General features: G+C 35.8%; 1 protein-coding gene across 1 annotated transcript in view; it reads left to right on the forward strand.

The window, feature by feature from the left end:
- Window positions 1–21,301, forward strand: part of LOC126815024 (leucine-rich repeat-containing protein 15) — a 32,728-nt gene that overhangs the window by 2,001 nt on the left and 9,426 nt on the right. The window lies entirely within an intron of this gene.

The raw sequence follows: 21,301 nt of genomic DNA on the forward strand, positions 1-21,301 counted from the left end.
CAGCAAATTGCCTTTACATGTACATTATCTAGTTTTTAACTATTATAGTGAGAACTGCCAACTCGTTATCAAATCTCCCATAATGTATCTTTGATTACATATCAATTTTCTCAAAAACATTATTCATTATTCAGATTAGTTTATCATAAAAAAAAATTTCCAACTGAAATCAGACCAAATTATTTGTACCTGTATACTTTGTGAAGGGGGGTTGGATGGCTGAATGGTAAGCACATGCACGTTGTATCATAAGGTCTGTCATTGAGTCAACTGGCGTGGTTTCGATTCCCTGGTTGTATGTGACTCAATGACAGACCTTATGATACAGCGCGTACATGGTAACCATTCAAGGTTCTGTGGAATTCAAATTATAGGAGTAGATCATAGCACTGCTGTCCAGGCAAAAATTTCCCTCATAGCACACTGTATGGCGTGTATGCCTGTCTTCATTAGCCCAACTGTCAATGGATCTTTTACGTGCATGCCAATGTATTCACAGGTCACAGGACCGTGTTTTTTTTATCTCATCCAAATGACTCTGAGCAGAACAGTAGGATGTTAAACACTGTTCCATTTTTATTTTATTCCTGTCAAAAAATGAATGCTTTGCTTCCTTGTACATCAATTAGAAACTTAAAGGTACACGGTACAGGTACATGATCACAGTAGAGGCATCATGTCACCTTAGCTCATTCATTAATGTCTGTAGTGTGTCAAATATTATACGTTGTAGGCGTGTAGACTAAACGCTCTTAAAACAAGTTGAGAAAGTTAAATATTTTAAACTATTTGCTTTTCATCCCGAAGGATTCAGGTTCAATCTAACGAGAAATCAATTTGCAGAAGAGGGGATGAGGCCACACCAATTCGATTTTTCTGTTTTTCAGGAACACCTGTAAAAATTTTCCTTCTTATTTCTTCGGGAAAAATTCTTATTTTAAAAACCCAAATTACTTGGTAGCTTTAGTTCCAAATTTTTAAGTTTTGAAATTTTAAACAAAACAGAAATTTGATTTTTCTGTTTTTCAGGAATACCTGTAAAAATTTTCCTTCGTATTTCTTCAGGGAAAAAAATTATTTAAAATCCCAAATTACTTGGTAGCATTGTTCAAAAGTTTTTAGTTTCAAATTTTTAAGGTTTGAGATTTTAAACAAAACAGAAATTATGTGGCTATTTATTTATCAAGACCTGAAACAACAGAAAATCAAACTGGTTTGGCCTTACATTATTTTAAAGTTAAATATTTTAAACTATTTGCTTTTCATCCCAAAGGATTCAGGTTCAATCTAACGAGAGATCAATTTGCAGAATAGAATGAGGCCACACCAATTCAATTTTTCTGTAAAAATTTTCCTTCGTATCTTCAGGGAAAAAAATTATTTAAAATCCCAAATTACTTGGTCGCATTGTTCAAAAGCTTTTAGTTCTATTCCAAATTTTTAAGTTTTAAAATTTTAAACAAATTACATTTAACAGAAATTATGTGGCTATTTATTTACATGTATGAAGACCCTAAACAACAGAAAATCAAACTGGTTTGGCCTTACATTATTTTGTGGCAAGTGGGATTAGGTACATGTATGTGGGTGGACCTTCTAAGGATCATTTAATTTAATTTCCCCAACTCCATTTAACACAATAATAAAGGGCGAGATGTTTGGGCACCAAGAAACTTTATTGATGCAAAGGAGATAACTCCCTGCAGCCAAATGAAATGTTTAACATCAAAAGATATCAGGAGCTGTTTAACATTAAATTAAAGTCCAAAAGTGTCTTAACAATGTGGTGGTTCTACATGTATTTAATTTTAGGGGGTAGATGGTTGAATGGTTAGCGTATGATAAGGTCTGTCATTGAGTCAACTGGCGTGGTTTCGATTTCCCAGTTGTATGTGTGACAAGGAGTAGGATCATCTGTCCAACCTTGTGAGTTTTCTCTTGGTCCTCTGGTTTCCTCCCACTGCTTTTGAAATAAAATTGAACCATATGTTAGTCCCAAAATTACATATCTCTCTCTCTCTCTTTCTCCAGCCAAATGAAATATTTAACATTAAAGATATCAGGAACAATTAAACATTATATAGTCCTAAAGTGTCCACTTAGATAAAATTAGGGCGACCCCACCCCACCCTCTTGTTTATTTTGTTACTAGTTGTCCTTTAATTGCCACTAAGTAAATATTTATGTACAGTATATGTTAATGTTAAAATCACTTCCTAAGATGTATTATATTTACCATAATTAAGCTATTAAAAAAGCGTTTAAGATCTTTTGTTGTACAGTATTACATATACAGCAGTACATGTAGAGTATTATGTTAGTGGTAAATCACTTCCTAAGATGTATTATATTTACCATAATTAACTTAAGCTATTAAAAAAGTGTTTAAGATCTTTTGTTGTCTAAATAAAAAGAGTTGTAATTGAGCCTAATAAAGCCACCGGGTCATGTTTATTATGTCTAATGAAGTATAGTATAACAATTATATACATGTAGTTTACATATCAATTAGCACTAATAACGCCACAAAAATAAACATACCCGCGTCCATAATCTATGTCTATACATTATTTGTGAAAATTGTAGACAGAAAAAATAAATCAGACTGACATCTGATCTTTCTCTAACAAACTAGCTTTGTTACGACCTCATTATTTTTGTGGAAAAATTTGCATTAAATCATACTCTCGGCTCCGCAGGTAAAATTATACTATTTTTGTCAATTTTGATTTACGATTGTCTCTATGGTTGCTTTGTTTTATTTTTACAATGTCTGTCTTTATATGTGTGTGTATAAATATTTTGTTACGTACACTATTCCCCGGGTGTTGGATAACCTGTATCATAAGGTCTGTCATTGATTCAACTGGCATGGTTTCGAATCCCCAGTTGTACGTGACAATGAGTAGGGTAGCTTGTCCAACCTCGTGGGTTTTCTCCGGGTCCTCCGGTTTCCTCCCACTGCTAAAGACCCCTACATGCAAGCGAATTATAGAAATAAAATTGAACCATGTGTTAGTCCCGAAATGACCTAGATTGTGTCGAGTGGATGATAAACCCCATTTCTCTCACTCTCTCTCTCTCTCTACAATATTCCCATAGAAAATTAGTTATTCTCCTACATGCATCAAACACCTCTACCCTAACCTTCCCAGTTCGCATGCCTTTCGTTTCCTGTTCAAGGTTTTTGATTTGACATTCCTGTCCCCTTTCTACTATCCACAGCTCGAGGTTTGCATCACACTATCACCACATTATCAACATGAGATAATCATGACGCTAACCACATTAACCTCTGTATATTAAGTATTTTGTGCATTTTCATCAAGTGAGAATAAATACGTTTTGCTTTTGTAATTTATAACTGTGTGTAATTCGTGATGTATCTACATGTATATGTCTGTAAATAATTTATTACGGGAGAAGAATTTATAAAAAAACTCTGGCTTGTTTTCAGATCCCATAATTATATATTGTATCTTTATAATATGTAGGGGGGGGTGGTGGATGGCTGAATGGTTAGCGTGCGCACGCTGTATCATAAAGTCTGTCATTGAGTCGACTGGCGTGGTTTCGAATCCCCGGTTGTACGTGGCAAGGAGTAGGGTCGCCTGTCCAACCTCGTGGGTTTTCTCCGGGTCCTCCGGTTTCCTCCCACTGCTAAAGACCCCTACGCGCAAGCGAATTATGTAAATAAAATTAAACCATATGTTAGTCCCAAAATGACGTAGTTTGTGTCGAGTGGACGTCAAACCCCATTTCTCTCTCTCTCTCTTTATAATATGTAGGGGATCACGTGGCTAAGTGGGTAAGACGCTGCCTCGCTAGCCTGGAGGTCGGGTGTTCGATCCCTGCATTGGCCGAGAAAGTTCATCCAGATTTTCCGGCGTGGTTTCCCCATGTCAGTGATGCAGGACGGAGGGCCTGACAAGGACAGCTGTCTAGTCGTTCGGTTGGAACGAAAAACCGAGGTCCCGTTTATATATTAGAATGCACGTAAAAGATCCCCTGGCAGTTAGAATTCGATATAAGAGTAGGCGATGGTGCCGTTGCCCGGGCAAAATTTCCCTCATAGCACACTGTATGGCGTTTGCCCGTCTCTATTAGCCCAGTATAGGAGCAGAACAGTAGGACGTTTAATTCCATTTCATTTCATTTCATTTATAATATGTAAATATTGATCAAATAAAGATTGTTAAAAAAAATAAATAAATAACCCAAGCCCTGCTGTTTAAGGGTCCCCATTTAATACATATACATGTACATGTAGATCTATCCTTTTCTGAGAAAAAGTGGAAATCCCAGCCATTGTGGAGCCATTGAGAATTGATTTATTCCTGGGGAAATATATACCACATGTTTGACCTACTTGTATCTCAATAAGAGTATTCTTTTAGTTTATTTCCTTATTTGACTCATCAAAAAGTCTTTATAAACTTGGGGGATTGGATGGACAAATGGCTAGCGGGTGCATATTGTATCATAAGGTTTGTCATTGAGTCAACTGCCATGGTTTCGATTCTATGGTTGTACATGACAAGGAGAAGGGTCGCCTCTCCAACCTCGTGGGTTTTCTTCGGGTCCTTCTGTTTCCTCCCACTGATAGAGACCCCCCCCTCTCTCTATATATATATATATATTTCAATAATAGAAATATCCTTGAAAACTCGTGAATAGACTTATAATAATAGAAGGATTGATCAAATGAATACGCATTCAGGTGTATGAAATTTCTCCAAAAAGGCCTATATGCATTTCTGCAAGAATTATGGTTTATAATATTTCTATTGTACATGTATGTACATGTACATGTATGTTGTATGTACTTGATGTACATGTAAGTCTCCTTGTAATGGGAAATTAAAGTAAAGGAAATGGAGTTTAACGTCCTACTTTTCTGCACTGACTGGGCTATTGATGGTACAGTGTGTTATGAGGGAAATTATTGTCCCATCCATATGACTAGACACTTTGACCAGCACCACTGACAGGGGGAAACCATGTGCCGAAAAATTCTGAGGAACTTTCTCGACCAACACTGGAAGAGAACCAGAGGCCTCCTGGTTAGCGAGTACCATACACACAAATTATTGTATCAATACGTTATACTCAGCCTTCTCAGTAAATACTGAGATTTTCTACAAGTTTATTAATCTCTTCAATCCGCCAAAATCGATAGCCAAGGCAGTGGCTTTATATGTGTTTTTGGCTTTTGGTAAGATATCTAAATCAAATTTGGTGGCAACTACATCTCTAAATGAAACCCCTTAGATATACATGTACTATACTGTTTGTATAAATGTATGTGTTGTCTATGTATAATATGTATATGTATTATTAAATATATATGACTATGTCTAAGTGTATACATGTATACATGCTGTCCTTAATGGACGTTTTAATGCAAAAAACATCTTACATGTATCGTAATTTATCATACATGTATATGCGTTTATATACTGACTTAAGAATTCAATTAAATACTGTCGTATGGATGTTGATTTTATTAACGTAACTGAGTCACCGCCGCCCAATGATTTGTGTACTTATGTCTAAGGGTAGCTGTCATACTTGTTATTAGTGAAAACCAATGAGAATGTCAATAAGTACAACTTCACCTTTAACTAGAGATTAATTCAGGTCATCCATGACTGGTGAATGTGGGTGATAGTTTATTACATGTATGTGACAACCTGATGAAACCATATTACCATAACACTGTTTAATAGTACATACGTAACCTTCATATAGGTTTTATTATAGCTTGAATAATGTGAGAGAGAGAGGGGTCATTTCGGGACTAACATGGTTAATTTTTATTTCAATAATTTGCTTGCACGTCGGGGTCTTTAGTAGTGGGAGGGACCCAGAGAGAAAACCCACAAGGTTGGACAGGTGACCTTAGCCCTTGTCACATACAAACGTGGAATCGAAACCATGCCAGTTGACTCAATGACAGACCGTATGATAAACATGCACACGCTAACCATCCAGCCATCCAACCCCCACCCTTATCTTTAAGGATGAGGCGATGGTTTTTGTATACTGTCTAACCTTGCCACATTTAATGCAGACTATATAAAGACCTAACCTTTTATTACAACTTGACAAATGTATATTTGTGGCATGTTTAGGAATTTGAGCATGGGGGGTCCAAGGTGGCGAAAAAGTCAAGTCTGGGAGATTAACCGAGAATCTGATAAAATCAGAAGCTCTGAGATAATATTTCTGCTCATGTAGATATATGTATAGGATTACAATGGAATGCGGCCAAACCGTTATTTTGATGAAGGTAGGAGAACAAATGAAGCTCTGCGCCATCCTGGGCCATCTGTCTTCTAGCAGACACACAAAATGGCAGATTTCGTGAAATTCACTTCTTGGAAAATAAAATCAATAAAGGAAAATTTACATGTAAGAAGTATGCTATCGAACCCTCCTGTATGTACATATAGTCTAGACTGAAATAAGTAGACTAGATTATCATGTTTATTCAACCATGAAGGTTGTTGTAGATTGATAAGACATTTTTATATAGCCAGGGTTACAGTCTTCAGTTGTCACAAAATGTCTTTCAGGCTAAATCAGCATTTTTATTTAAAGTAACTAAGTCTCTAACTCAATATCATCCAAAATCTTTGACATTGAAAACACAAATTATTTGTCAATTTAAATCAACATTGATGTTGTGATCTTACCGGGAAAAGATGGATTTCTGATATCCAATATTTAAGACAAAATAAACCTTTTACCATGTGTACCATAATGTGTTTCAGCGCCATTTGTAACAAGGAACTCGAAGAACGAGACTAGACATATTCCACAAGTCATGTCAAACGGTGAGGTCATATTCTTATCGGAAGAGCATGCGGAATAAATACATTGTACTATCAGTGTAGACTGGAATAACCAGACGCTAGAAATTGTCATTCGATTAAGACTTCTGGCATTTTTTCGCCGAATATAACTGATTTGACATAAGAGTAAAATCAGACACAATTGAATGTAAATCGGTTCATATACATTCATATTACATTATCTACATGTAGGTCCCATATATTAGCGATTTAGCTCCTTTAATCCTTTAAGCCTGGACATCAGGAAATTGTCATAGACTTTGTCAGGCAAAAATTATTACACAACATACGTCGTATATATTATAATTTGTGTCTGACAAAATCTGTGACAGGTACTTTATGTCTAGGCTTGATTGATTCAAAATAAGTATGTAGATGGGTCCGTAATTCATCTTTGAGATCTTGAAGGCATGAAATACGGTTAGCTTCTGTAATTAGGATGGGGTATGTAGATGATTTGTCCGTATTTCATCTTTAAGATTTTGAAGGCATGAAATACGGTTAGCTTCTGTAATTAGGATGGGGTATGTAGATGATTTGTCCGTATTTCATCTTTAAGATTTTGAAGGCATGAAATACGGTTGGTTTCTGTAATTAGGATGGGGTATGTAGATGATTGGTCCGTATTTCATCTTTAAGATTTTGAAGGCATGAAATACGGTTAGCTTTTGTAATTAGGATGGGGTATGTAGATGATTGGTCCGTAATACATCTTTGAGATCTTGAAGGCATGAAATATGGTTAGCTTCTGTAATTAGGATGGGGTATGTAGATGATTGGTCCGTATTTCATCTTTAAGATTTTGAAGGCATGAAATACGGTTAGCTTTTGTAATTAGGATGGGGTATGTAGATGATTGGTCCGTAATACATCTTTGAGATCTTGAAGGCATGAAATATGGTTAGCTTCTGTAATTAGGAGGGGGTATGTAGATGACTGATCCGTAATTCATCTTTGAGATTTTGAAGGCATTACATTACAGTTAATTTCTGTAATTAGGATGATGTATGTAGATGAATATTTATTAAAGAAAGATCTTTTGATGATAGGTTGTTTCTATGAATATACCCATAACAATCTCCATCTAATAACTATTAACATGGTGTGGAGCTCTGGGCATGCATACGTCATTAAGTCGAGTTGTGCTAAAAGCTAAAATTATTATAGAGAGAGAGAGAAATGGGTAAGAGAACAGGTCTCAACTTTCTTTTGTTGTCCCCATGGTGATTTGGGTGTTGACCAGGCATTAACTGGTTTAGTTTCTTGTGGCATGACAATACAAGGAGCTGGTGAATCCATTTTATAATTCTAAAAAGACAAATTTAATTTAAGATATTATGTTCATTGTGAGAAAGGGAGAGAGAGAGAGAGAAATGGGGTTTGACGTCCACTCGACACAAACTAGGTCATTTCGGGACTAACATGTGGTTTCATTTTATTTCAATAATTCGCTTGCATGTAAGTGTCTTTCGCAGTGGAAGGAAACCGGAGGACCCAGAGAAAACCCACGAGGTTAGACCGGCAATGCCTTTGGGGTGCTTCTTCTCAGTGATTCACCATTTTGTTGATCATGTGATGAATAAATTAACAGTCACGTGTTAAGTGTAATCGCTATCAGTTCCGAATTGACATAAGCGCTCCAAATTCAGTTGTCCTCAATTGCTGATATAATCGATATAAGCACACTTGCAGCTGATTGCAAATAATTACCTTGATAATCCTTGTGTGGCATTTAGTGATTGAGCACATTAAAAAACACAACATAATTTATATGGAATACAATCACTGGTTTATAAACATATAGCACGACGTTTCAACAAGTATTCTCTTATCATTATCAAGTACAAATGATAAAATTAGCAAACTAAAAGGTAATATTTATAGTCCTTTAAAAAAAAAATTAAATGAAATGGGGTTTAACGTCCTACCGTTTTGCTCCGAAATGGGCTACCTATAAAAAAGAAGCCATAAGACCTATGTTGTTACAATACAAAGTGATTTGTTCAATTGGAAACGTAACTTTTAACACATAAACAACTAATAGGGTAATTGATATGGGTTTTTGAGTTGCAAAGTCGACATGAGCCCCGCTTAAGAAGTATGCCACGAATTGCACATCACATCACAATATTGTTTTATAAAATTTAGAGGGTTCTGGCATTGTTTTGAATTCCAGCTTGTACGGTACGTGACAAAGAGCATGGTCTTCTTCACGTTCTCCGGTTAATAATAAAGGGTTAATAACATTGTTGTTTGTGTAAGATAATACATTTCTATCTATAACATGAAAAGAATGATGAGTTATATTACAAGGACATACAGTATGTAACATAAGATAATAAATGAAATGTGAAGAGTCCAGGGGAAGGTCGATCTAAGTCACATTTTTATCTTTTCGCATAAAAGGCAAAACAGACTTTTGGACAATAATGCTTGACGCGAACAGAACAACGAATGGGTTTGTTTACAACTTCAAAATGATGTTGTATCATATGGTTGTATCATATGGTCTGTAGTTGATTCAACTGGTGTGGTTTCGATTCTACGGTTGTATGTGACAAGGAGTAGGGTCGCCTTTCTGACCTCTCGAGTTTTCTCCTGGTCCGCCGGTTTCCTCCCACTGCTAGAGACCCCCCAGTCATAAGCGAATTATTAAAATAAAATTGAACGATGTTAGTCCTGAAATGACCTAGTTTGTGTCAAGTGCCCCCACTCTCCTCCCCTCCTCATCATTTGAAATGCATAATTAAAGAACTTTTTAACTTGAAGATGTTTATTGCATCAAGATATCTATAAAGGGCATCATGCATGCAAGTAGACGTACATCTAAACAAAACCACATACATTACACAGAAAACACATACCTATACATACAGGTAATAATACATTGATACAAACAATAATGGAAGAAAGCAATGAAAGACGACGGAACAAGATTTAGCTTCCTAAAACCTACTTTCCTTATCCAGATTTTCTGGCGTAGTTCCCCCTTGTCAGTGATGCAGGACGGAGGGCCTGACAAGGACAGCTGTCTAGTCGTTCAGATGGGACCAAAACCGAGGTCCTGTGTACACATTGGCGTGCACGTAAAAGATCCCTTGACAGTTAGAATTCGATATAAGAGTAGGCCGTAGTGCCGCTGTCCGGGCAAAATTTCCCTCATAGCACACTGTATGGTGTATGCCCGTCTTCATTAGCCCAATTCGGAGCAGAACAGTAGGACGTTAAACCCCATTTCATTTCATTTTAACTGGTACAAACAATAATAATAAAGCAATGACATATAACATGTTAAATGAAGGCTAACTATAATTATATATTCTTTATTAGCTATCACATGTACGTCTGCCTTTCATGATTACATACATAAAAGTTATGATCTACAGATACACAAGGACCGAGGTGTCCTCTCACTGCACGTGCGCTATACGAATCTAATTAATATTCATGAGTCTGATATAACAGGGTTGAACATCCTGCATGTACTTTCCCCTAATACCTTTTTAACAGTATACATGTGCCTGTAAAAACCATCAATGAACCATTAAAAAAGGGACCCCCCCACCCCACTTTGTGTGAATTGCATATTTACATGTAAACACCATTCTATCATTATCATGGACCCTGTGAAAATGTTTTAACTTTACTCCTTGTAAAAAGCATTGAATAAAAAAATTTGTTTACATGTCACCTTTACAACTGAACTTTTAAAGTCGTTCAACTCTTATGGAAGAAATGTGTTATAATTCTTTGTTGAATTATAAAGAAAGTTTGAAATCCAGGTTAATTTTAGGTTGATTTGTTTGCTCATAGTATTGTGTCGTGGATAGGTCATTGAATCTATTGACATTAATATGTACATGTCAGTTGTTGCGGTTAGATCATTGAATCTACTGACATTAATATGAGCATGTCAGTTGTTAATAGCATGTTAGGCTATAATAGAAGATGTATTTGGAACAAATTTTAATGATTATTCTTTTCATACTTATAGAAAGCTAAATCTCTTTTCTTTCAAACCTGGGGGGTTGGTGAAGATATTTTTGGAACAAATTTTAATGATTATTCTTTTCATATTTACAAAAAGCTAAATCTCTATTCTTTGAAACCTGGGGGGTTGGGTGGTCTAATGTTTAGAACATGTGCACTGTATCATAAGGTCTGTCATTGAGTCAACTGCAGTGGTTTCGATTCCCCGGTTGTACATGACAAGGAGTAGGGTCGCCTGTTCAACCTCGTGGGTTTTCTCTGGGGCCTCCAGTGTCCTTCCAATGCTAAAGAACCTTACGCACAAGCGAATAATTGAAATAAAATTGAATGATGTGTTAGTCCCGAAATGATCTAGTTTGTGTCAAGTGGACGTTAAACCCTATTTCTCTCTCTCTTTTGAAACCTAAAATGGATGAGGATGGGTCAAAAAGCACATGTTAATGTAATATGAGTGTATATACATGTACACTGATTCACTTTTTAAAACTTTTATCATAATTTCTTATCAGTTTTGTTCCTCGAAATAAGTGTGGAGTTCAAATTGAATGACAGTCACTCGCGTCAGTTTAGTCAAGTCTACGTTAAGAATTTTTCATCCAGGTGCCTTGTTATCACTAATGCTCGAGAGCATAGAGTAGATGTGGCATGCTCTGTTTTTAAATTTCCGTCTTCATTAGCCCAGTATAGGAGCAGAACAGTAGGACGTTAAACCCCATTTCATTTCATTTCATTTCATTTGTTTTTAAAATTGTCCACTGTGTCTTAAATATTTGATATCAAGAGCCCATATTTTCATGGTAAAATAACAGTTTTGAAAAATGGTCAATCTTTCCCTACTTAAAGATACATTATATAAGATTTAGATAAAGATCTGGTCATTCTTGCTATAATAGTTTACAAAAAGATTCCATTCAAATTACTTTATTCTGAGCGAAGTTAGCACCATTTGAAGTTTTGACAAGATATGTGGCATATGTTGTTTATTATCGTAACAATGATACTTGCTATTCAAAACGTAGCCTCCCTTCGCCATTTTTAAATAAAGGCATTAACTGGCAACTGTGTTTTAATCAATACAAGGTACAATTTTATGGATACACAATTACTGAGTTTAATACTAAGCGACGTTTTTACGAGGATACTCTCGTCTTTATTAAGCAAATGATACAGGTATTTGAATAGTATGCAAATATATACAGAATATGCAACAAAACAAAAATCAAATACAATTAAAACTTAACACCTTTGATTAAGGGGGCCATTAACAACTAAACCCACACAGTGGAAAATCTTACAGGGATTAAAAGGAGGGAAATCCTATTATTTATAAAGATCAATGTATTAACACTGTTAATGGGAAACCAATTAACCTGAGCTATAGATAAACAATAATATAAAGAGAAGTGTGTATTTATGGGAGTATGAGTGAACCAGAGTGATCACATAAGCAAGGTTAAAGATAAAATAATAAAAATAATAATAAATAAAAAAAATATATTAATGCAATAAAAAAAATATATTAATGCAATAAAAAAATTATATAAAAAAAATATATATTAATTCAATAAAAAGAATATATTAATTCAATAAAAAAAATATATTAATTCAATAAACAGAAAATCGTGTAAGATAAAATCTATTATTAGACTCTAAAACTGGACGAGGAAAACTGTAAATATATTAATTCAATAAACTGTTTAAATCAGTTAAAGATACATTCCCACGTACAAACTGGGTGATTTAATGGTATATATGGACTAAAAAAATATTCAAACTAATTAATTTGTCATAATTTTGCTTCAAATCCTTCTCAAACATTGTAATTGCCAAGGAATGCTCAGCTATAAAAATTCGATCAAAGTCAGAGGAGAATTCATTGCATACATAAGACGATGTTGTCTTTAATCGCTTACTATTTATTACAAATATCGAATCCTAATTAAATTCTCGGATTATCCACTACCCGCGTCTTTTCCGTCATTTTTATCTTAGAAAGTGTTGTACGTCTAACTCTTCATAAAGTTTATCAACTTGTACATCAAGCGCTCAATGTTCGCATGTGACCTTTGACATCACACATGCAGAAATTCCTAATCGTTGGGCTGTCCTGTATACGCTCCATGAGTGTTTTTCGGGGAATCCGGTATTTTTCTAGTAAGATTGGATATCTCTACTTTCCATATATATCAAAATTGCCATACTTTTATTGGAAATAACCACCCGATAAATACTTTTCTGGGAACCCATCTTTAAAATCTCCGCCATGTGATTGTCTAGAGAGTTGATTAAAGGCTTGTCATGTGAATAAATGTCTCAATAATACATGTAGTTTATATAACATTTGAAACCAAAAGAAAGAGAGAGAGAGAGAAATGGGGTTTAACGTCCACTCGTCACAAACTAGGTCATTTCGGGACTAACACATGATTCAATTTTATTTCAATAATTCGCTTGCGCTTAGGGGTCTTTTTAGCAGTGGGAGGAAACCAGAGGACCCGGAGAAAACCCATGGGGTTAGACAGGCGACCCTACATCTTGTCACTTTCAACCGGGGAAACGAAACCCTGCCGGTTGACTCAATGACAGACCGTATGATACAGCGCCCGGTGCTAACCATTCGGCCATCCAACCCCCCGAAGCCAAAAGAAAGACCTGCAATAGGTAGATTTAGCTCTTACATAAAATATATCTTTAAATATCTGGCATATTGTTACTGATGTAAGTATGCATAATGCAGGATTTGAAAAATTATTTTGCAAAAATAAAAAGTATTTTCAAACAATTTTTTTTTTAAATGATCAATTTATTCATACTGATACATGTACTCTGACTAATTCACAAGTTTGAAACAATGTTTTGTGAGAAAGATTTTACGTAATCGGGCTATTTATTGACACAGATAAATGTACGTACATGTTTGTATGTTTTAAAAAATTGTTTACCTAAACAGAAAGTTTTTAAAAATTTAGCTTATTTGTACCTTTACAATTTGTAGTGATAAAAAGTATTATGTTTCTATTTTTTTGCGTAATATTTTGATGAGAATTCATTTTATTTGTAATAATATATATGTACTGAACGAAATTAAATACTTAGCGGTCATACCTGCTGTGCATAAACAGTATCGGTTAACATACATGTGTATAACAGAGGCGGATCTACATGGGGGTTTACAGTGAAAAATTTGTACTCTGCATTTTCCTACAAAACCCAATCATTAGGGCAAAACATGTACATCAGAATCTGTATTCAGCAGCCACTCATAAGAAATGTCATGACTGAACGCTTAATTAACAGGTGTGACCTCTTAATAGAATCTCAGGCGCACAATGCATCAGCATATGTAGCTGCAGCGAAAACTCGCTATTGTAACGAAAATTCTTTGACGCAAATCTCTGATATAAATTCTGTAAATGCGCGATTTACATGTAGTACCCATATTAATACTAGTGTCTAATTTGTACATGTATGTACTCTGGCAACAACTGACTAATAAAGTGGGAAAAAGTTAGTTTCAAACATCTGAATAAATAATGAAAAAACCTACGTGAAACTGCTGAGAATACATGATTTAGAATAACTGATATGAATTTCATATTTTAAAAACATAATTTACATTTCCATTTTGGTAATAATATTGTATTTAATAATAAGTATTTATGTTTGGGGGTTGGATGGCCAAATGGTTAGCGCATGTGTGTTGTATCATAAGGTCTGTGATTGAGTCAACGGACGTGGTTTCTTCAATTCCCTGGTTGTACATGTACGTGACAAGGAATAGGGTCGTCTGTCCAACCTCATGGGTTTTCTCTGGGTCCCCCAATTTTCTGTAATGCTAAAGACCCCTACGCACAAGCAAATTATTGAAATAAAATTGAACCATATGTTAGTCCCGAAATGACCTAGTTTATGTCGAGTGGAAGTTAATCTCTCTCTCTCTCTCCCTCCCCCCTCCCTTGGACTGGGTCCTAATTTAAGAAGACCTACATGTACATATGTACATGTAAACACATGTAGTCACAGCTTCAAACTGAATATTATACTACCCTGCCCCTCCCTTCGTGTCTTCCTAAATCTGCCCCCACTTAACACACTATATAAGAGTATGTAACAGAAGCAGTTGATAATATTTATCACATTTGGAAAATGACCACCACTGGTCCACCACTGGTCCACCACATGTAGTAAATCTTGACATTTGTATTCAATAATCTTGAAGAACACAGAAATTGGTGAGTACATCAAACACATCATTATCTTGTCTCTTGTCTGAATGGTTGCTAACTTTATTACTGCTAGACTTTGTCAAGATTACCGAAACAAGACTGTCCTGTGGCAATAATTATATATTTCGAGTTATGTAATATACTGGCTGAGTTAAATGTATCCTGTAAAAATGAATATAGGATCAATTAATGTAAAAAAAATTGCTTGAATTGTAATTTATTATGTTAATATTGTTGAATCAATTTGACTGAGATTTTCAGCAAATTGACTTTACATTATCTAGTTTTTAACTATAATAGTGAGAGCTGCCAACTCGTTATCGAATCTCCCATAATGTATCTTTAATATTGTTGTTGTTTAATTTCCTGTATTATGGCTTCAGCACCTAAACTTAATAATATCCAAACAGAAAAGAAATGGTGTTTAACGCCCTAATGTTGTGAACTGACGGGGCTAATGAAGACGTCATATACAGTGTGCTATATCTGAAATTTTGCCCAGACAGTGGCGTTAATTTCGATTTCCAACTGTCAAGGGTTCTTTAACATGCACACCAACATGTACATCCGATCGACTAGACAGCTGTCTTTGCCAGGCCCTCCGTCTTGTGGCACTGACAAGGGGAAACCTAACTCGAAAGTTCCCTGCCAACACCGTTTGGCCTACCATTAAGATGGTGCACTGAACTTGAATTTCTAAATCTGTTTTATTTTGCATACATGTGACAATAATATACATATTTATATGTTTTAAATACCTCAAAATTTGTGTGAAAGACCACCTTCTCAATCGCTCAATCGACAAACAAGTATGGCTTAAAATATAACATCATCTTACATTGGTTCTAAATCTATTTTATTTTGCTGTAGATTATCAATATGTGCCAGGGTGCAGGATGTCCATAACAGTACATGTATGTCTTACCGTGTTTAAAATTATTAAGTTCAGCATTTTAAAAAAAAGTTTAAAACAGTACACTGAACTTTTTATTATTTTATAATAAATAGGTTTATTCAATTTGTATATAATAAAACATTACTTGGTGATTCAGTAAAAATGCAAAATTACTGTATTACAGTGTATTTCATTTTTATAATTTTGTACTAGATAGTCAGGGTTAATTCAAACACTTAATTGATAAATTCTCTTTTATCATGACATGAGTTTATATGTGTAAATTCTCAGTTGTCAACTTGAGGTTAGGTTTATTGGTACGTGATTATTCAATCTGCTGCCACTTAACAGGGGTGAATAGTCGCTATAGTAGTTTGTATTACATAAACGAAGGTGGGCCAATTACTTGACCCTACACTCAAGATTAATTGTTTGATTTGAGATAGGGGCTCATCTACATGTGTAAGTGGTCCGTATATTTATTGAAACTTTTTATTACATAAAACATGGTGACCGAATTACTTGACCTTACACCTGAGTTTAATTGTTTAGTGACCTATTGAAACTGCTTATCAGAACAGATAATTTGTGTGGTTAAATGGAATAGACAAGATAAGTTGATAGATTAGAGTAAATCAAAGAACTGGCAAGGGTTAATCTACGGGGACAGGTAATACCTAACATTATCTATAATGGATTGTGTGATGTAATATGCTAATGAAGCTACTGTCTTGGTCATCCAGTTGATTTTCTTACATGTACATCTAGTTTAAAGACAATTATCTTATTGAAATACAGATCTATATTTTGTTTCATTTTTTTTTTACTTTCGAAGATCTGACCGGTTGTAGTGAAAGGTCGCGTCAGGGGTCATATGAGCAGCATTTGACCCTATGACATTAGAAAAACCAATCAGCCAAGAACTTGCCGTAACAGACAGTTTCTTTGGCTAATCCCTCACATCAACCAGAGCACGGATTATAAAACAACTCTTCCAGATCCTAGGGGGGTTGGATGGCTGAGTGGTTAGCACGTGCATGCTGTATCATGAAGCCTGTCATTGAGTCAACTGGCGTGGTTTCGAATCCCTGGTTGTACATGACAAGGAGTAGGGTCGCCTGTCCAGCCTCGTGGGTTTTCTCCGGGTCCTCCTTTTTCCCTACGCGCAAGCGAATTATTGAAATAAAATTAAACCATATGTTAGTCCCGAAAATGACCTTGTTTGTGGCGAGTGGACGTTAAACCCCATCTCTCTCTCTCGCTCTCTCTCTCTCTCTCTCTCTCTCCAGATCCTAGTGTAGTAAAGAAAAGTAAAACGAAATTTTGAACTATAAAAAAAACGAAACAAAATAGGATCTGTGTTTTAATCAGATTGGAGGAACTAATGTTTACGTATCAGTCAAGATCTCCAATATCTTGAAGCCTCTTTACAACACGAAAGCTAATACCAGGCCAGGAAGCTTGTTATCAATACATAATATATTCAGTTTTCAATGGGTGAACTGTAAATATTGACTTTCTATATAGGTTAATACATGTAATATCAAGGACAAATGAAATGGGGTATTAAATTTGTTATGTTATTATTTTCTGTAGGCCTAGGTCACTTTGTACACAAGCGATAAGTCAGATGGTTATTAAAGTAGTTTCATGACTTCTATCTGACTTGGGGGGGGGTGGGTGGATGGCCGAATGGTTAGCGCTGTCATTGAGTCAACTGGCATGGTTTTGATTCCCTGGATGTACGTGACAAGGAGTAGGGTCGCTTATCCGACCTTGTGGGTTTTCTCTGGGTCCTCCGGTTTCCTCCCACTGCTAACAACCCCTAGGAGCAAGCGAATTATTGAAATAAAATTGAACAATATGTTAGTCCCGAAATGACCTAGTTTGTGTCATGGATGTTAAACTCTCTCTCTCTCTCTCTCTCTCTCTCTCTCTCTCTCTCTCTTCTGCCGTCCGCGCCTCAAATGGGCTCACAACCTTTCTGACTACTGCAATGGCATAACGAAAAAAATTGGTTGTTAGTCAGCAAGGGATTATGAGAAGTAGAATTGAAAAATCGTTGATTTAAGTAAATGTTTGAATATTTTTCCAGCACTAATATCACACCCTTCATTTATCTATGTACATGTCCTGTTGTTGTTTGTGGTCTTTACCGTCTGCTGCCACTGATGATGATATATGGCAGACAAGTTGTCTTATTTTATTATACATAGCACACGCGCAGTTGTCTTTACTGTGGGAAGAAAACAGAGTTTCCAGAGTAAACCCATGAGGCTGAGAAGGCACCCAAGCCATATACGCTCACAGCAGGTTGAGGAGGCACCCTATCTTCAAGCCACATACATTCACAACAAGGATCAAAACCATGACTACATGTACAAGCCTTATGCACAAGTGAATTATTGACATAAAGATGTATCATATTTTAGTCCCTAGTTTGTGTTGAGTGGACATTAAAAACCCATTTCTTTCTCTGTAACTAATATGGAAAATATGCTCGTCAAATTATTGTATTTAAAAGAAGCAATTGGCCTGGAAATGATCCACCTGTCACAGACTTTGTCCAGTATAAATTATCAGATAATGTATATATACTAGCCAGGACATATACAGGCACCTGTTACAGACTTTATCAGACACATATATACATGTATTTGTGTGATAATTTGTGTTGGACAAAGTCTGTGACACATGCTTACTATCCAGACTTGAAAAGAAGAAAGGAAGTCTGCATGTACCTGTTGCCCTTGGCAATATGTAATACCCCATAATTGTGTCAAACAATGTCTTCTGACGCAATTTCTAGCAAAATAAACTGCGTAGTTTTAGAATGTTCGTGATTCCACAGAATATTTCCTCAGGTAGGAAGTGCTCTAAATCTGCCAATAACCGATATTTCGTCAACATAACACATGTGTGAGTTTGTGATCTGAGGTGGATAGAGTGTAAAGACCACACGCTTTTCCTTTGTGTTCACTAAAACCATGAAAAGGTCAATGCTGGGTTAATATGTCTGTCAATTTGACCCCTATTTTTAACCCCTGAATTTGGCGAACATGACAAGACAGCTACTCAAACACTAGTGGAGTACTCATTATTTGTTTTGAACAAGGTTATTGAACACATGGGACGTCTTTCGATGCAATCAAGTACAAATTAGGTATTCAATTTTGGATGAAAGCTTTTAATGTTACATGTATCGTCTGTTTGCTTATTATTATTAATTTTGTACAATTGATTTTGTAGAATCTGTCTATTTGCTTGTTATATTATTAATTTTGTTCAATTGATTTTGTAGAATCCGTCTATTTGCTTGTTATTTATTTCGTACAATTTATTTTGTAGAATACGTCCATTTGCTTATTATTATTAATTTTGTACAATTGATTTTGTAGAATGAACTGATCATAGAATAAAGCATAACAAATTCTGTATATGTCAGTGTCTACAACTGGTTGCATCTTAAAGGCTTGATTGATGCGTTGTTCATCTTTTCGTTAAAAAATCAAATTTCCATGGTTTGTATTAAAGCGGCATTATGCAAGACTAGATAAAGAGCTGACAGTTCTTGCTATAATAGTTTAAAAAATGGATAATGAAGAGTGAATATTCGGAAAATTAAGACAAATAACTTCATTCTGAGCATAGATACATATATTAGCATGATACAATTATAGCCTAGCCTTGATTGTCATTACTACCATTTTTACGATAATAAACAAAGTCTTGATTATCCATTAATTAATGTCTAATTAATAATTTATATAATAGGCAGATTTAGCTCTTGTATAATGTATGTTTGATACATGCACATTCTAAATATGTACTCGAATTGATTATTGGACATTGAATAAAAGATGATTCCGTATAGTTAAACTAAAACAGCATAGATCGATGAAATTTCAATTGATCATAACTTTGTAAATACTGAACTGAATTGAACCTTTTTTTCGATGATATTCCTACTAAAGATTATAAACCTTCACAATACGGTATAATTTTTCGGGGTCCTCTGGTTTCCTCCCACTAATTTAAAATTGAACCATGTACATGTATGTTAGTCTCTAAAATGACCTAGTTTGTGTCAAGTGGTGTTAAAGCCCAATCACCTTGTGGGTTTTCTCCAGGTCCTCTTGTTTGTGTCATGTGGACCTTTCTTTCTCTCTCTCTTTCTCTCTCTCTCTAAAATTCGGCCATCAGATGGTCAGACTTGATTAACCTGTTAAAATACATTATTTGATTACAGAAGTTCATGGTCAACAATGAACATAGATAAAGGTTAGTGGGTCTGGTAATATCTGGTGGTTTTCGACACCTAATCTTTAGGTCTTTAGGGTCTTGTTCAATAAATAAACCACTTAATTCTTGTTAAATTTCAAAACATGTACATGTATATATGTTTATTGAACTAAAAGCTATTGAGAAGAGCAACTAAGTAATTTTTTTTTCCTGAAGAAATTCGGAAGCAAAAATTTCAGTGGGTGTTCCCGAACAACAGAAATTCAAATTGGTGTGGCCTTAACGTCTACAATAAAATGAAATGGGGGTTAACGTCCTATGTTCTGCTCCAACTGGGATAATGAAGACGGGCATACGCCATACAGTGTGCCATGAGGGAAATTTTGCTCAGACAGCGGTACTACAGCATACTATTGAATTCCAATTAGATAGCTGTCCTTGTCAGGCCCTGGGGGGTTGGGATGGCCTAGTGGTCTAGACTGCCGCGCTTCGACCTCTGGCTGGCCGGTCACCTCTGGCTTGCGGCTGTGGTTTCGAGCCCTGGTGTGAGCGTATGTGGCATGGAGATAGGGGCGCCTTCTCAACCTCGTGGGTTTCCTCCGGGCACTCCGGTTTCCTCCCACTGCTAAAGACCTCTACGCGAAAGCGAATTATTGAAATAAAATTAAACCATATGTTAGTCCCGAAATGACCTAGTTGTGTCGAGTGGACGTTAAACCCCATTTCTCTCTCTCTCTTGTCAGGCCCTCAGTCCTGCACCACTGACAAGGGGGAAACCACGCCAGAAAATCCTAGCATCTGCTTCAACACTAATAATATGACAGGCTTTATATAACGTCTTCTTCCTACTGACAAGAATATTTTTACGGCATGGTTTCCCCTTGTCAGTGGTGCAGCGGGATGGACGGACAGTCTGGCAAGAGACATCGCAAAATCGTTCTGACGGGACACAAGTACATGTACAAGATCCCAAGTTCACATTGGCATGCACGTAAAAGATCCCTTGAAAGTTGGAATTAGAAATAAAGAGTAGGTTGTTGTGCTGCTGTCGGGGCAAAATTTCCCTCATAGCACACTGTGTGGCATATACA

The sequence above is a fragment of the Patella vulgata genome, chromosome 3 (genome assembly GCF_932274485.2).
Source record: "Patella vulgata chromosome 3, xgPatVulg1.2, whole genome shotgun sequence".
NCBI classification, from domain to species: domain Eukaryota; kingdom Metazoa; phylum Mollusca; class Gastropoda; family Patellidae; genus Patella; species Patella vulgata.